Source organism: Lontra canadensis, unplaced genomic scaffold, assembly GCF_010015895.1.
Source record: "Lontra canadensis isolate GAN:19392208 unplaced genomic scaffold, GSC_riverotter_1.0 scaffold6, whole genome shotgun sequence".
Taxonomy (NCBI): Eukaryota; Metazoa; Chordata; class Mammalia; order Carnivora; family Mustelidae; genus Lontra; species Lontra canadensis.
The window spans coordinates 5609320-5618218 of record NW_022631000.1 but is presented as its reverse complement, the minus strand read 5'-3'; positions in this window follow the sequence as shown (position 1 = coordinate 5618218).

Below are 8899 nucleotides of genomic sequence, written 5' to 3'. Positions count from 1 at the left end.
AGGCAGAGAGGCAGGCAGAGGGAGAGAGGGAAGCAGACTTCCTGCTGAGCAGAGAGCCCGATGCAGGGCTTGATCCCAGGCTCTGGGATCATGACCTGAGCTGAAGGCAGAGACTTTAACCCACTGAGCCACCCAGGTGCCCCAATATTTTCACTTTTTATTAGTTTTTTTTTTTTTTTCCTTCTAACTAATTAACAAACTAGGGTAATGGAAGTATTTTTAGATTCACAAAGTTTTAGGAATCTTAGTGATTACTTAGTTCAACCCTTTCATTTTGTGCATGAAGAAGCATTTTTCAGAAGGATAGACTGATCTGCATGGAGTTTTCTAGCCAGATAATGATGGCGTGCAGAGTGGAAACCAGGTCACTTGATTCTGCTTCCATGGTTTTACTAGGATTTGCTTCAGTTGAGAGTTTAGCTTCTTCAGACTCGAGGGGTACTTGCTCAGGTCCTCCTTGATGCTCATTAAAAGCAGACCTACCTCACGAGGCTCACAATTAAGATGTCATTAATAAAAAAGGCACTCATGCCCATTTTTGGTCACTCAGTTAACTGTTAATAGGACAGTTAATAATGAACTTTATCCTGTATATTTATGTCCTACTTTAAGATCTTACCAGGCTGATTCAGGGAGAATTTGGAAATCCCATCACTTTCAGGTGATATGGCTTGAATGGCCAAATGCTCCTGTGGCCAATGTTTAATATAATGAGACACCTTTCAAAATGCTTAAAATATGCCACTGAAAATGTATAACTCATTGGGAAGAAACAAAGATACAGATTACATTTTCAGGGCCAAACCTCTTCTCAGTGCCCTATAGAGTATGTTCTATTTAATTTCTCCACATTTCATTAAATGAGAGAGGTAGCTGGACAATGTCAGATGGAGAAAAGACCCCTTTGTTACTACTGTGGGCCGAAGGGCATTTTCCTGCACTGTTTTTCAATGGCAGACCTGGCAAGGGCAATGCTGACAATATTACACTTCAACTGTAAGAAAACCTGCCAGCATCGAATTGCAATGGTATTTATTGCTGTAAATATGGGCATTTTCTTTATTATCCTTTTCAGTTCTTAATTATTAGAGAAGTTTCACTTCTTGAAGTGGACCATTTGAAGAAGAAAGGTGTTTTGTTTCATTTTTGTCTTTTTCAGATAAGAACTGTTAATTCCGTCCTCCCCTCCCTGATTCTGTTCATGAAAAACTTGAATGCATGGAAAAAGAAGGAAATCAAGATAAGGGAAAATGCCAGGAGGAGAGTATCTCTTTCTACATAGACTTGTACTTGCTAATGACCCATTAGGATCTTTTGTCTACTTTCTTTTGTCTACGTTGTTATGCCTAACATTCCAATGCAACAGAAATGGGATGAAGGATAGCCTAGCTCTATGCCTTTTCAAAATTACAAAATCCTTGAAGTCATTCCATTCAGACAGATATATGTAGACAATACTCTGCTTTCAGTGAAAATGAAGCATGCAGCCCTGAATGCAAAAATTTATATCTAGCAATAAAGAAAGAAATGTGATATTTCACATTTGAAGCTTTCACATGGTTTCTGTGCTTTGTGTAAGTTCTGAATTCATTATCAAATATATTTTTTCAAAATCAACTCAAAGAGTTGCCACGGGATAATTTAGGGCAGGGAGAAACAAAGTGAAAACACAGTTGTTTGGAGTTTAAACAATACATCATTTTCAATTAAAATGTCTCTAGTAAATTGCAGATTTGGGGGAAAATGATTACATTCTGTGATTGAGCTTCTTAAGCCACAGGGCTTTTATGATGAGAAGGGGCATCTACATAAAATATAAGCGGAAACTCAAAGTGTATATAATCATACGGTCTTCCATTTTGAGGTGTTTTGTGTATGATTCTGTGGGATGGGGGGTGTGCGAGCGCGCACGTGTGCACACGTGCCTGCTTATGTGTGTTTCAGAAGACATTGTTTAAATTGCCTCTATAACTTTTCTTATCAACCTATCTGGATCCAATTGTACTAACATTTTGCTCACCTTTCAACTTCTTTAACGTCTCTCCGTGGTTTGAAACAACATAAATTTGGCTTCCTCATCAAGAAGCTCATTTAGTTGCAGCTTGATTGCAAGTAATTTGCCCTAAGTAGCTCCATCTTTTAATTGTCTGTGCCTTTTTCCAATCTATAAACTGTAACTTCAGGCAGGCCATTTTTGTCTTACTACTTCCTCCTTAGAAAAGCATATCTAATAATCGCCATATCCTGTGGCTTTAGGCATCCCTCCCTACATGAACAGAAGGAATAGGATTTTTGTGCAGTTCTAATTGATTTACAAAATAAATCCCCCAAATTTTTGGTATCTAGAAAGAGGTAAATCAAATATGATCCACAAAAGTTAATGTTGCATCTTTTGTTATTTCAAGAGGAAGAGATAAGAAGGAAAAGGGAACATCAGTCTTTATGATTACTAATGACAATAGTAAGAGTTCTCACTGATAACAAAGAGGTTGTAAAAAGGAAGGTTTTTTTTGTTTTGTTTTCTTTTCTTTTTGTCTTCAAATATCAGTTTCGATACTCCCTAAGTTCTTTTTTTTTTTTTTTTAAGATTTTATTTATTTATTTGACAGACGGAGATCACAGAGAAGCAGGCAGAGAGAGAGGAGGAAGCAGGCTCCCTGCTGAGCAGAGAGCCTGATGTGGGGCTTGATTCCAGGACCCTGAGATCATGACCTGAGCAGAAGGCAGAAGCTTTAACCCACTGAGCCACCCAGGTGCCCCCGATACTCCCTAAATTCTTATTTTATTCTGGGACTAAAGAGAGATATTCAGACAATCCTGAACTAGCATAATTTTCTCTAACGGAGACATAAAATAAGACATCATTACATCTCTGGGTTTTCTCAGCTCTATGCATAAACACCCTTTTTAGGATGATCTCATTGAAGCTCAGTGATATAAGATATTGTTCCCAAATCCATTTATGCTTTGCAACTAATCAATTTTACCAAATTATACCATAAATATATCAGATAGCACTACATTCAAGGATGAAGCCTTCTAAACATGTAAACTATGTATTTGTCCGATCTACACTTTTTTAACTTTATTCCAAAGCTAACTGATAAAATATAAAATATCCTTCTTATTCTCTCAAACATCTGAAGAGCAATTAATACTTCTTCATTCCCTTATTTATATTTTTAATAAACGGATACTTTCTTCATCTCTATTTGTTCACCAACCAAATGAATATTTCACTTTGTTCTTGCTTGAAAGGCCATACATTGAAGCTTCAAATGTTTGAATTATATAGTTCTTAAAAAAGGGAAATAAATAGCAAATTTGTTTCTAGTAGGACTCTATTCTAGAAGGATTAAGGATTAAGGATCTAGGGATTAGTGTTTTAATGTTTTATTATAAACCTAAGGTCAGATAATTGAATAACCATTTCCTACCCATTCTTTTTTTTTCTACCGCAATCTTTACTAACTTGAAAGAAATGCCACTTATAAAAGAAAAAAGTCTTCACCTGTGATAGAAGTTCCAGTTTACCATTTTAGTTTGGATATACATCCTTATACAGCTAAGTAAGAGCAAGGCACAATTTACCTAGCTTGCAGGAAAAAGACTTGAGAGCTTTATTTTCCTACAGAATGTTTGGAACCCTAGTCTTGACAATCTCAGGAACTCTTCTGGTTATAGCATCAGTCTCTTCTACTGGTCCTTGCAGAAATTTAAAAAAAAAAAAAAAAAGGTACAATTTTCTCTACCATTTCTCTGGATGATTACTGCTTTCAAGACTAATTTTATTCAGAGTTGAATTCTGAAATACCATTCTTTTCTACATCTTTCTCTTTCTTTCTCTTTGAGCATACTGTTAGTCTAACTTCTATAAATTTATGATATTTCTCTTTGTAAATTCGAGTATTATAAAAGCAAAGGTCTGTGAGATAGATCAACACATGGATTCCACATAATATACTCAAGGTCAAGTTACTATCTTGTGTGACAGTTGTGCAACTGGTATAGAAGTCTGCTACATGGAGAGAGTAGATAAAAACTCGAAAGCCCTTCCTGACTATGGTATGCATAGCTCATTCTGTTCCAAGACATTTGGGCTGTTGGAAATAGTTGTTTAAATAAATAAAGACCAGGTCCTTACATGAGTGTATGTTCCACAATGTATAAGAGAAAAACAAAACAAAACATAACAACCAAACAAAAGAACTTTCTAATGTTATGTATGGACATACTTTTTTGAAAAGTAGTACATAAAATGGTAATTCATTCATTCATTTATTCAAGTGACAAAAATTTATGGAGCACCTATTATGTGCCAGGCCCAAAGGATATAGAGATGAACACAGTAAGAAGGTAGTTAGCTTCATGAGACAGATATTTTCCTAGGAAAGACTAAGACCAATCATTGATTGTGTGATGGTACCTTCAGGTAGTGGAAAATGGATCCCTTTAGGAAGTTTAGTTAGAGCTAGTATCCATAAAAGACAACATGTAAGTCCAGATTTGAAATGTAAGGAATAACCAGATAAAGAAGACTATTTCAAGCAGAGAGTAAAAGTGCCCATAGTGCAATTCTACACTACCAATGAAAACTGCAGGAGCTGCTGTCCAGCAGGACCACAGCTCTCTTCACACCTTCTATCTTCCACATTACTCCCCACTGGTTTAGACATTTTTGTTCTTTCCCATTTTTTATTCCTCTTTTTTCTCCCTGCTATTTTTTTTTTAATTCAAAATCAAATAGGGCAGCGGAAGTTGAGAAGAACAATAATATTTATTGTTTCACATCACCAAATCTGAATATAATTAAAAGTGTTTGCTTTTTTATTCCTAATGCTTATAAACTATAAATGTCAGTTCAAGGGGACCAGAGACCAAATCTACTGCTTCCTCTGTTGCTTACATTATTTACAGCCAGGGACACACAGATGTCACAACACAAAACCCACAAAAGCTTATTTCAGTGAAAAACTGTGTTGGTGAGCAAATAAAAAGACTTATGCTACAGTCAAGAAATCATGTGGATAAGTTGTTATTAATGTACAAGAAACTCATATGTAGAGTCACTGCCACTTAAAAAATACAAACTATTTTAAATAACTTCATGTGTGGTAGCATCTGATCTCAAATTTACACTTTTATCCACGGAGGTCAACTTTCAAACCTACTGGACAGGTTGAAATGCTTCTAAGAGCCATTGTTGGGAGTCCTGAAGCATTTCACTGGTAAGTCTCCCAACACAGTTATTTTTGGATAAGCGTTAGAAGTTTGGGGATGTTATCTGACTATTCAAACAACGTAGACAATAGGTGGTGAATGTTGCAGATCTTGTTTCTTATCAACTCTGCATCAAATTAAAATACCAAGAATGCAATAATATTTTCCTCTGAGTCATGTATTTTTCCATTAGTTTAAGGGTCTTTTTTTTTTAAATTTTGCAGCTTAAGGTATCCAACGAAAAATATTCGTTGAATCTGTACTTGATTATTAGTCTCACTTACTCTGTGCAACAGCAAGGATCCTGTTTTCTTGGAAATATTTGAGACAGTCTCATGGTGAGCTATAAAGTTATTAATGTTGCTTGATATTTGCTTTGACAGCTGCTCTGTACTCTCTTTAATCATCTTCATCATGGTCTGAACTTCTTTTTTCCCTCCATTTCACTTTTGCCTATGCTGTTAGAGAGGATGAGGCACACAGAAAACCTGATAAATCCCGTTTCCCTTCACATTCCCCCTGATGTTTCTATTCCACAAATGTAGCTTCTCTCCTTCAGCCATATGTTTATTCAGTCAGTAAATATATATTCAACACTTACCATAGGCCTGGTCCTGGGTGAGGGGATGATACAAAAGTGTTATACAAAAACATAATTTATGTTTTTAATAAAGGTATTAAGAGATATCATTTTATTATATCATTTAGATATATTTTAATAGATGTGTCTGCTAATAGACTGCCCAAGACAGGCTCATGACATTGCAGGAGCCTGTGACAAGTCCCATAATACAGAGGCTAAGAGTGTGGGTTTCGGAGTCAAGCAGATGTAGATTTGAATCCTAATTTCATGATTTATTAGCTAAGTGATGTGGTATGAGCTAGTAAGCTACTTAACACCTTCCCATTTAACAACACACTTTAGTTTTCTCATCTGTAAAGTGGGAATAATATTATACTTTCTTTAATGATGATTAAATAAAAGTAAGTCCTAGATCACAGTAAGAATTTTGAAAACGACAATAGCAATTATGGTAAAAGAAGTGGTAATAAATACGGTAATCATAATAATGACTATGATAAAGTTAATTAAAATAATAAGGGAAGGCACATGATAGAGATTTAGATACCAGAGAAAATGAAACTAGCAGCACTGGGGGAAGCCTTGAGACAACAACTGGCATGACTCTTCAGAGTAGAAGTTGCTAAATCTGGTATGTGGCCAATTGGAGAGAAAGGAAAGAAGTACTTGTCTTCACTGAATAACCTCAGAATAAATGTCCTGAACCAGAAACATTTAATTCTTACATCAGTTCAATAAGGGTAAGTACTTTCTTTGCCTTAATCTCCATTTAATACACAAAACAAGTCAGAGAGGGTAAGCCACTTGTTCAGTCACCCAGCTAGGAGTGAGTAGAACAATAAACCTCACTCAAGTTTAGCTTCCCAGTAGGCTATAGGCTCCATAAGGAGAAAGGCCACTTTGGTTCAGCTTGCATTATGTTCTAGTGCACAGCATAGTCCCTGATGGCTACCAGGTGATAGAATGAATTGCTCCACATCTATGTTTGTTCAACAGTTCATCTGATTCTTTGTAGGGGTTGAGCCTTGATGGAGGAGTTAAAGTCTCTGAGCTTTGCATGGTAGATGGTAGTGTCCTTGAGTAAGGAATCAGAAATCTAACTGTATTGTTTGTAGCAGATTAGAAAGGCAGATGCTGGTGGGGAAAAACAATATAGAAGACTCATCTTTGTATGTAGAAGGTAAGAAACGAAGCTTCAAAGCAGGCAGGTAGTAACAGGGAAGAAGATTGACTGGATGGGGAGATGTGGGAGAGTGCTGTGTTTTCACCTGGTTGACTGAGAGTGACAGTGTTGTTAAAATAATATGCACTTTTGAAAACACCAAAAAAAAGCAATGCAAGCAGGAACAAGAAAGGAAGCATTATTGGGGGATAGAAAAAAAAAAGAAATTTGGATTTGAACCTGTTGTGTTTTGAATAGCTGGGAAAATATCTAAATATTCAGGAAGGAGCAAGACATGGAGCATCGAAGCTCAGGGGTATAGTAAGGCTGTAAATATGACTTTGATAGTTTCTAGTATGGAGTTCATATTTGTAAAGTAGAAATGATGCACTTTCCACAGAAGCTCCCCATTTTTATTGTAAAGGGTAATTATTTCTTCCTTCAGATTAAGTCATATCTTAGAAGAGGTGTAATTACATGAAAATCTTGGCTAAACTTAGTTCCTTGGTTAGAAAAATAAGACATGAAATTCAAGTACACTTGCAAATGCAAAAATGCAAAAACATTTTATTTACTCACAAGCACTAAACCTCAAGGCTGATCCTCTCATTTAAACAAATAATCAGTTCTGGAAATAATAGTTTAAACAAGCTAATTAATGAACTTCAAAATTTTCCTTTCCTGCTGTGGACTTCAGCTTGTCTTCAGTCTTAAGACTTCACACACACAAAACATGGCATATACCTTTGATTTTGCCAATGTGAAAGAGAGGCTACTCTCTAAGTATCATGAATCGAAATGCAGGAGTTCACTGTCTTTGCCATTGCCAGATTTTTCTTTTCCTATAAAAATATGCAAGCCTATAAAGGAAAATTTCTTCTAGCCAGCTCCAGGCTTTGCCCTTTCACAATGTTGCTGGTAAAGAGAATAAACATCTCAACTGAGACACAGCATTTTGCCTCTTAGAGAACAGATGTGTTGCTGTTTGCATAGCTTCCAGGGGTTCTGCCAACTAGTGGGGCTTATTATGGAAAATAACACTGGAAGCTCTTTAAAACACTGTTGTGGGGAGTTGGCTTAGAGCTGCTGCTCCACGTATAGCAGCTTTTACTGTGTGGAGTTATATTTTAGGAACCTTAATTATCCTGGAAACTTAATAGAATCTGTTAAAACGAGCTGTGTTCAAACAGAATTAGGTGAGAGCTTTAGATCTAATAGTGATTTCCTGCGATAATTTTCAGGTATTGAAAATGAATAATTACGAACTAAATATATCTTTGCAGTTTTTATTGTAATAGTGGGGGACGTGAAGGAAGTTCTATGGTATGATGTGTTTTAAATATGGTTATGGAGAAACATTTTTATATTTTTTATAAAAAAATAACCTGGAAGTGTCTCATTTTAACCTCAACTCCTATATTTTTTTAAAGATTTTTATTTATTTATTTGATAGAGATCACAAGTAGGCAGAGAGGCAGGCAGAGAGAGAGGAGGAAGCAGGCTCCCTGCCGAGCAGAGAGCCCGACGCGGGGCTCCATCCCAGGACCCTAAGACCATGACCTGAGCTGAAGGCAGAGGTTTTAACCCACTGAGCCACCCAAGCGCCCCTCAACTCCTATATTTTTACTGCCAATAAGCATTTACCCAGAAATTAAGGATTTTAAATTTGTTTTTGTTTTCAGTAAATTAGTATATTAAAAAAAGAGAGAGAGGAAAAAGAAAAAAAAAAAAAAACCCTACCAGAAAACCCCAGAAAATGAACCTAATGCCTTATGTGAAGTTCCTGCAGACAGTTCAGAAGACACACCCACAACTATTCACAGGAAATCAGATCACCAGGACTGAATCAGTGACTTTGAATTAATGCCTCTGGCAAATAACTCCAAAGCAAAACAGAAGATTATCCCAAACATGTGGAAACAGGTTCCTTTTTT